A 10,325-nucleotide genomic window follows, 5' to 3' on the forward strand; every position below is an offset into this window, starting at 1 on the left:
ATGGCAGCCTACACCTCTAGAGTTACAAGTCCCTATCCCTACCATAGTTGTTCCTATTACTAGGACTATGGAGATGTTGACATCGTCTGTTGCATCATCCAAGCCACCTCAGATAGTTACTCCTACACTTGAGGTTTCAGCGATAGCGACAGTGGCAGATGTGGCTCCACTTCCTATAATGATACTACTAGAGTCACAGGTCGTGCTATTTACTGAGCAGACCCAGACCGCTTCACCTTCACTTCCAGTGATAGAGGGTCAGACCACTCAGAGTTCAGGGTTAGAGGATGATGCTGCTCAGTTCTAGATCTCTCACTGTACCTTAGCGCCCGACTTGACTGCTCCTGTCCCATCGTCTGACCCTTAGGTTTTGGTGCTTGATACCAAAGGGGGAGAGGAAGCGAGTATGTTAGATCTAGGGGGAGCATTAGATCTAGGGGGAGCGTATGATTCATTTCTTTTGGCTCTTTGTGTGTGATACTTTATGAATTCACGTTTACCTTCATGCATTGCATTACATACATGTGATGGTGATAGTTATGTGACATGTGTGCACTCTACATTGATAGTTAATGTCATGCCACTTGGTTATGCTCATTTGCTTTGCTTTTGTGTTTTACTCTGGTTCAAATGAGCTTTACTTTATGTACTCATGCTTAATTCATATCTTTTGAGTACACCATGTTGGCTTAGGTCATATAAGCATGTCTAACCCCTTTGCTCTTATTATCAAAAGTTTATATGAACCAAGCATGTTGAAAACCTCACTTATCTCTTCTACATACTCAAGGTTGTGTTGTCATCAATCACCAAAAAGGGGGAGATTGAAAGCATCTAGGCCCCTAGTTGGGTTTCGGTGATTAATGATGACATGAGATTACTATGACTAACATGTGTTTTGCTGATGCAATTTGAGTTAGGTCATGGTAATGGCAATTGATTAGGCAATCATGGTTGTCATGCCCCTGACGATGGAAATCATTTTGGTTTTCAAAGGATGGACGACAAGGTTAAGGACGGACTAGTTCTAAGTGTTGTTTGCTGTTGGAAAGACACTTAGAGTAGTTTAGGACTTTGTTTTTCCTTTGGCCATACTATTAAGGGGGGTATGGACTAGTAGCTTGACCTAGGTGAGTCTAGTGGGTTAGGTGTGGTGCACACTTGTCAAAACTAGAACTAGGTAGCTCAGGAATAGCCCTAAGATCAATTGGAGTAAACTTTATTCATATAGGATTTTGAGATGGAAGTGAATGGAGGGTCAAATATTGATTGGACGCTGGTCTGGTTGCGACCGGATGCTGGAGGCTGCATCCAGTCAATTCATTTGATCAACTGAAGTCATGGGTACTAACTGGACGCTAAGTGAAAGTGGACCAAACGTTGCATTCCTACATCCGATCAACTCCAGAGAGGTTCCAAAGAGGGATTTTCTTGACCGGACGCTGGTCAGGATCAGGTAACTGACCGGATGTTGAACAGTAAAGTCACCAGACTCTAGGTGCCAGTGTCTCGTCAACATTAGTAAGGTTCTAGAGAGTGTTTTTCTTGACTGAATGCATTCGGTCAGTACTGACCGGACGCTGGTTAGAGTTCGGTTAGAACTTAACGGCTCTTTCTGACAGTGGTGGGGATAACTGACCGGAGCGTCTGGTCACCCCGCAGAGTGATGACTCAGCCTCCAAACATTATGTTTTGAATGAGGGGGTATAAATACTTACTCCACTTATCCAAGGGATTTCTCTTGCCCATTTGTTCAGCTAAGAAATACCTTGACAGTGCAAGGGAGAGCAAGACCCTAGTGAGGTGATTGAGATTTGAGAATCCAAGATTAAGGTCCTCATTAGTGAAAGGAGAGTAGCAAGTGTGCATCCACCCTTTTCATTAGGCTTGTCCTGGTCAAGTGAGAGTTTGTGCTTGTTACTCTTGGTGATCGCCATCACCTAGATGGCTCAGTGGTGATTGGGAGTTTGGTGATCATCCGATGGAGCTTGTGGATGACCCAACTCAAGTTGTGAGTGGTTGTGGGTGATTCACCGTGATGGAGTGTCAAAGAATTAGCCCGTAGAGAGCACTTGATCCTTGCACGGATCAAGGGGTGCTACACCCTTGCACGGGTGCTCCAACGAGGACTAGTGGGGAGTGGTGACTCTCTGATACCTCAGGAAAACATCGCCGTGTTCCTTTCCCTCTCTTTAATTTGAGCATTTACATTTGAGCAATTCATTTTATATCTTTACATTCCTAGAATTGCCATGCTAGAGTAGGATTGGAACCTAGGTTGCAAAACTTTTGTGCAGTAGAACAATAGAAACAAATTCTAGACACAAGGGGTGAAGTGGGCTAAGTGTAGGGCTTAATTATTACAAAGAATTTAGAATTAGCCCAATTGACCCACCCCTCTTGGGCATCTTGATCCTTTCACACCTCTCCGCCCACATAACTAGCTTAGTCTACACTAACCCAATAGAACAGGCCCCACCCATTCAGGGCCTGTGGCGTGCATGTTTAACATTGTCCCGTGTCCTAGGCATCAACCCACGAGGTCCTTAATTGGCCAAAGCAAGCAACTTCCACCAATATCATGTGGCCCACCTCTCATGGTAGCCACCACCACATGCCTGTCATGTCATAACCATCATATCCATCAGAACCAGATCCGGGACACTCCATGCACCAAGTGCAGCCCTCCAGGGTAAATCCTCTCACTCCAGCTGATATCACCAAAGAAACAGGTCAAGGCAAGGAATATCTCTAGAACTCCTCAATCACCACCACCCACATGGGATTCAATGCTCTCGTCGTGCCAACCTACCATCTATCTCATGGGGAAGCCTCACGGCAAACCCCGATCCACCAATCACATCACCAACCAACCATCACATCACATAACAAGGCATATATGTAATAATGATGGAAGTAAATGCAAGCAAGCAGGTAGGCAATATATAAGTGCGAGCATGAAGCTAGGTAGTCAGGTTGAAGGGGTTTTCAATCAAGGCAATCAAGGCTCAGGCAATAGCATGCATCACATATAGTAGCAAATGAGTAAAGTAAAGTGCTAGCATTTCTACTTGCAATGCCAAATAGGTTCCTCTAAGATAAGGTGTTGCCATGACACCTATGATGTCAAGGAAGTAGTGGTACAAGTCTCCGTCAGTCGACATCATCCACCAATAGGGTCCATCACCTTCGGTGCGTCGCCGGATCCATCCGAGCTTGAATCATCGCTACGCAAAGAAAAATACCGAGAACGGCCAACAATAAGAAGCAATAAAACCACAACAAAACCTAACTCAACTAGACTCAAGAACTGCACTAGGAGGTAGAGCAAGTTTTTAGAAAAATTATGAAACTAGTTTCATAATTTTTTTTGAGCAAGGACGAATATTCAGCGAATTTTTGAAGTTAGCAAGATGCTTCGAAAATCAGATAAAAAGGAGAAGGGCTTAGGGACCGGATGGGCTAAAAAGGCTAAGCCTTTTGGTCCTTGTAATCCACCGAAGGCCTGCGGCGCGAAGCTGACCCTTCAGCGGAGGCGAGCATTGGTGTGAGGATACAATAGCAGAGGAGCGACGATGATGCGCCAAGGCTAGTCAACTAGCCAGGCTTAGTCGAGAACGTGTTAGGGCTTAGTCAAGAACGTGCTAGGGCTGTAGTCTCCCATCGACGTCCATGCTATGCATGCTATTCAGACCGAGGTCATGGCAAATGGCGGAGAAAGGTGAGGCCTTGGGGTTAGATATGGCGAAGAATGCCTATGCGTGCATGTGCTTGGGCTGTGGTCAGGGCTATGAGTGCGATGGAGGGATTAGGGGCCCGATGGTGTGGTGTGGACCGCACACATGCTGGCAACACCCAAATGGACTCACGATGTGGGTTCACGGTGACCACATCCACATGCACACAGATGAGGGGAGTAGGTAGCACGATGGCCAGTAGGTGGGCAACAAAGAAGATGAGAAAAGGGAGGAGCTTGGGTACATAGAGCTCACTAGCACTCTTGGTGACATAGAGCGCGCAGTGCTAGCAGGAGGCCATGTTGAGACGGCTTGACACAGCGATGTCGGGGCCATGACATGGTGGCCTGGCAATGAGGCCACTGTAGGGTTGCAAGGAGAACGCTGGAGGTGGGGCAGGGCATCGCTAATTAGTCATTTGGCTCTACAGCTTGCGTTCCTAAAGTGTCAGCGAGTGCTGAGGCAAGACTGTAGGAGGGATGCTGCCGGCATCAAAGACCGAGCAGGTAAGGTGAAGCTCAACGTTGTGAAGGAAAAAGGAGGGGCCTTTGGCAAGGATGGGCTCACCACAAAGTGCAACGGATTGAGGAAGCCGGTGCACGCTGTTAGTGTTGATCTCATCCAACTCGGCCCAACGGTCGAGTTGGGCCTTGATCCAATGCCCTGATCAGGGGCATCCAACTAAACCAAGGTTGGTAGGCCCCCGTTGCGTAGCACAATATAGAGGGAGGTGGGGGCTAGGGCATAAAAATGAGGTTCATGACAGCCGCCATGATCCCCACTTACTGCCCTAATCCTACCGATCTAGGGAGTGCTGAAGCTGCGAGAAGTGCCACCATGCTGGACTCCACTGCGTCTACTACCCCAACGCTACTGCCACCGGATCCACCGCTGCCGGACGATGCCATCGACTAGACCTCGACATGGACGGCTCATCCTCCTCCAAAGCCGATGGTCAGCCACTCCTACATCTCCCTCTCTGTATCATATTATAGGTCGAATTTGAATGAAATAGTAATAGTTTCACCCTCTAATCTACACCTAGATGATTCTAAGAATCTATCAATGGTATCAGAGCTATCGATCTAGTGTGTAGATAGTGTTAGGAGTAGTAGTGTAGAAGTAGATGAGATAGATCCAGTTTAGATCGAAAGAAGAGGGAAGAAGAGAGTTCATTGAACCCTAAAACCCTAATCGAGTGAAAACCCAAAAGAGAAGAAGAAGGGGAAAGGGGAAGAGCTAGGAAGGCGGCTTACCTCACCGGTCCTCTACTCACCGGAGCACTCCGGGATAGACTCCATGCTGGTGAGCTTGGGGTAGTCTCAATTTTTGGCAATTAGAAAGAAGGGATTACAATCTTGAATCAAAACCAAAAACTAAATCAGATTAATCCTAACCCTAACAAACCCTAACCCAAACTCGCGAGGAGGAAGGGGACGAGAGTGAACAAACAAGGGGAAGGAGCTCCTACCTGGGGTCCGCCTGCTCTATCTCCACTGCCGGCCATCGCATGGACGCCGCGCGAGTAGTCAACCCCAGCCACTGGGACGAGAGAAGCGCTGTCGCATGTTCTCCACCTTAGGCTCAGGCCAAAGGGCACCACCATGGTGCCCCTCAATGGTGCTGTGTGCGGCTTCAGCCACATGCGTACGCCGGTGAGGGGTGCCACGGTGGAGCTACCATCCCCTGCGTCGCATCCGCCTTGAGCTCGACTGCGCTCTGTCGCTCGTAGGGCTGAGAGAGAGAAACAGGGGAGGAGAAATGAACCTAGGGTTCTAGGGGAGGCGGCCGAGCACCGGTTTTGTTCACCCGAGATCAGCGCATGACCGTCGATCTCAGATGGACTGCATAGATCAACTGGGCTAAATTGAGCCTAGGCGAGAGTGCGCAGCGGGCGACTTTGCTGGCCCAAGCCCAGGTTGTGGCCTGGGAGGCGCCGCGGGCGTGCATGGAGGTAGATGGGCCGTGTTGTTTTGCTAGTTGGGCTGAAAACGGTATTGATTTGAGTCCATTTTTCCTTTTCTTTTTCCAGTAAATCTTTATTTCCTGGAAAATGATTAATGGCTCAAAGAAAATTAGTAAAGATAATTTCCCTGTGGTTAAATTTATCAATTATCATGTTTCCGCTGCAAAGTTTAATATTGGTTATATCTTCTAATTAAATTCGAACCAACAGGAGAATTTAATTTGAAAAGCAGTTATATTTAGTAAATTGTGATTATGTTAATCCTCTAATTAAATTGGAAGCAACGGGAAAATTAAATTAGAGGAGTAATCTAATTTGTTTATGTTAAATTATGGTATTGTTATTTTGTGACCAACGTTGATGATGACAAAATTATAACAAATTTAAGTTTAAAGTTTAAATCTCTAGTAAATTTTACACCAACGTGGTGAATTTTTTAGAGAGTAGATAAGGACCAAGAAATGCTCCTGAACCAAAACAATGTATTTTATTATTAAGTTTCCGCTATAATGAAGTTGATTATCTTCTAATTAAATTCGAACCAATGGGAGAATTTAATTTTGAAGAGTAGTTATATAGATTTCAAGTTAATTTATTAGTTTTAATGCGTCAATTCTATTTTCTGCCCAACGGTGATGTAGAATTGATGCTAAAGCATAATGTATGTTTTATTTTTAACCAATAAGATGACTCGGCTACATGCCAACGGGCTGAAATGCTAGGGTATGTGAATGAAAAGGCTTGACTCAAGCTAGTTCAGGACAATTTTTGTTAGTTTAATAATTTTTTGATTAAATTGGAACCAACAGAAAGATTTAATTGGAAAATAAAGTATAAGTTAATGTTTTAGTTGTCATGACTAAGTTTTGTATAGATCTATCTCGCATGGGGAGAAGTTTTGGCATAGTACTTATACTAGTCAATCTTGCATGGCGGGAGAAGTTTTGTGATGATTCACATGTTTAGTATCCCACATAGCGAGAGAAGTTTGGGTAGCTCTTATGTTGTTCGAGCATTGACCGTGGCACAATAGAAATGCATCATCATGGTCAATACTAACCAAAGAATAAAAAAAGATGCAAGCGTGACTTACAAAAGTACAGCTAAACGGATTAAGAAATAACTTTGTTTACATGACACAATCATGTGAATCAAGTAAGTTATAAGTGAGTCCTCGTTCATAGGTTTTCTGAATAGTTCTCGAAATTATGGCAGTAAAATTCATGCCATATTTCGAGGGGGAGAATATTAAGATCAATTAAAAAAATACTCTTCATTAAGAGTGAGATAAAAGATTAATTAAGAAAGATACTTTTTATTAAAAGTGAGATAAAGATTATTTAAGATGGAACTGTTGGAGGAGTACAACGGTCATAACAATGATACCCCTAAGCAGATAAACAGCTAAATTCCTAGATTTTTTTAAAAAAAAAGTTCTGACAGGAAGATAGTGTAGTCAGCCCAAGATGTTAAGGTGGTGCTTAAAGCGCCAAATGAGGTTTTAACAGATTAAACCCAAAATGAAGATATTTATTGATACACCAATTTTTTAGAAAAGATGGGAAAATCTAGGGGAGCATGGTATGTAGAGGTATGTAGAGACCTAAGACTTGAAGAGAAGCGGGACTATGTGCCCACTTAGTGATTCAAAACAACGAATTTCTAAATACCTGTTGATGTTGTATGACTTATACAACACCTGTTGTTGACTCATCGAAAAAGATGAACAATGTAAACAAGGATCTTGTGATACAGGAGCATGTAGAATCAATTGTCTCTTGGCAATGAAGGGCAACAACAGCCCCATATCAAAGTGCCAGTAGCTGAGGCCCTAGAAGGTCCTAAAAAATTAGTAAACCAGATTTTCTGATGACTATGAAGTCTATGTTAGTAAAGAAATTCAAATGGAGGATGATCCCACCTCATTTGAAGAAGCCATTAGAAGCGTTTACTCGTTTAAATGGCAAGAAGCTATGAAAGTTAAAATAAATTCGATGAATACCAATGATGTTTTGGGACTTAGAAGTAATTCCTAATATAGTCAAAACAGTAGGCTGTTAATGGGTCTACAAGATAAAATGTGACTCCAAAGGGAATGTAGAAAGATATAAAGCACGACTTATGGCAATATGCTTTACGCAAAGACAATGAATAAATTACAATAAGAGTTTTCCCTCTAGTCTTATGAAAGAATTCTTTTAGAATCATAATGGTGTTAATGGCACATTACAATTTAGAGTTACATCAAATGGATGTAAAGACGACATTCCTCAATGGGGATTTATATGAAAATGATTACATGGCACAATCCAAAAGGTTTTGTCATGGAACAAAATAACATATGGGATGCCGCATGTAGAAATCCATTTATGGGTTAAATATAAGTCTCTAGACAGTAGTATTTGAAGTTGATGAAAACAATAAGAAAGTTTGGGTTTTAAAGAAAAATGAGAAGGACAATAGCGTTTATGCGAAGTTCAAGAATGAAAAATTCATTTTCCAGATCCTGTGAATAGATGACATTCTACTCACCAGTGGTGATGTTAATCTATCATTGGAGAAGTAGTTTTGTCCTCAAGTTTCAATGTGAATGATCTTGGTGAAGCGTCATTGGTTCTAAGAATCGAAAATCACCGAGATAGAAGAAAATGGGGTATTAGGACTAATGCAAAGGCATACTTAGAAAAGATTCTAAAGAAATAAAGTATGCATGCAAGTAAACCTACACCTTCTCCTATAGTCAAGGGTAATAGATTTGGGGACTTTAAGTGTTCCAGGAACTGATATGAAATCGATCAAATGAACATGGTTCCATATGCTTCAGCTGTTGGAAGCTTGATGAGTGTACAAGTACAAGTAAGAACTTACCCTGACGTAGTTTACGTATCTAGGATATTTTGATAGAAGTCCAGTCCAGATAAAGTTCACTGAAATAGAGTTGAGAATGTCTTGTAATTTTGCAAAGTATCATAAGCCTCATGCTGAGTAAGAAAAAATAAGTACTCTTAAATAGTTGAGGGTACAAATATTAAGTCTTGGTGAGATGTGTAGTGAAATCCACAGTAGTTGCTAACACTCGCAGTTGGAGTATTATTGTGAAAAAGCTCCAAAGAAACAGTTGTGGTGTCATCAGTGATGCACACCACAGTATAGCTTGATATGAGGCTTAAGGAACTGGCAAAAGGAGGTTAAGGGAATTTGTACCCGGATTTAACATTGGTAGACAACAACAATAACCATTTATAGTAAGTTAACTCCTAAGACAACATGTCAAGTGTACTGCCAAACATATTGACACTAAGTTATATGTTGTAAAGGAGAAAATCCAGAATCATTTTGAAAGCATTGAGCACATAAGTACCGAGTAAGTACTTGTGGATCTACTTACCAAAGGTTAATCACCCAGTGTGTTTAGAGAACACACAGTCAACATGGGTTTATAGGAAAGCCTATGATTTCTGAAAAAGCCTATGATTTCTGGATAATAAGGGCCTAGTTGAGTATCTCTTTTAAAACAGAAAGATGCATTGTAGCTGTTAAATCTAATGGCAACCGACTGTGACGATGAAGCGCGCTCTATGCACTTATCTGTAATGGAATGGGAAAAAGATAAAGAAAGTTGAGTTTAAGTATGAAGTGAGATCAAGGAAAGATTGTTAGTGTTGATCTCATCCGACTCGGCCTAACGGTCGAGTCAGGCCTTGATCTAGTGCTCTAATCGGGGCATCCAACTAAACCAACGTTGGTGGGCCCTCGTTGCACATCATAATATAGAGGGAGGTGGGGGCCAGGGCGTAGGAATGAGGTTCACGACAGCTGCATGATCCCCACTTACTACCCTAATCCTGTCGATCAAGGGAGTGCAGAAGCGGCGGGAAGTGACACCACGCCGGACTCCATTGCATCTACTACCCGACGCCGCCACCACCGGATTCCACCGCCGCCGGACGACGCCACTGACTGGACCTCGACATGGGTGGCTCATCCTCCTCCAAAGCCGATGGTCAGCCACTCCTACATCTCCCTCTCTCACTGTCTCCCTCTCTGTATCATGTTATAGGTCGAATTTGAATGAAACTGTAATAGTTTGACACTCTAATCTATTCCTGGATGATTCTAAGAATCTATCACACGTGACTTGCTGAGGGCGCAAACAGACATGGTCATGGCTAGCTAGGGCGCAAACAGAAGTAGAGAAGGGGCGGCTCCTCTACGAAGCACAGATCACGGTGCGAAGGCCAATCTCAGTTCTCAGGCAAGGACGACAACGAAGGAAGGAAAAGGTGAGGGCTTTGGCAAGGAAAGGCTCACCGGCGGCTTCACGATGGCATTGGTGCGGTTTGGGCTCGCTGTCGTGGTGTGCAGCGATGATCCAGAGGTTGGGGCTGAACGGCTCGACGTAGACGCGCAGTGGAGGTCTTGGTGCGGGGTCCGACGAGGAAGGCCAGAGCGGTTCGTCTGCGGCGGCGAACGTGGTGACGATGAAGGTAGCCTCCCATGCGAGCAGGGGCGTGGTAACCGTTGAATCCGCGATGGCAGGGTTGGGACAGCTGCGACGAGGTTGGCGTGGAGCAGGATCGGCTTGGCGTCACGGTCGTGGTCGTGGTGCTTGCTGGTGCTGC

The sequence above is a fragment of the Miscanthus floridulus genome, chromosome 1, assembly GCF_019320115.1.
Source record: "Miscanthus floridulus cultivar M001 chromosome 1, ASM1932011v1, whole genome shotgun sequence".
In the NCBI taxonomy this organism is placed as follows: Eukaryota; Viridiplantae; Streptophyta; class Magnoliopsida; order Poales; family Poaceae; genus Miscanthus; species Miscanthus floridulus.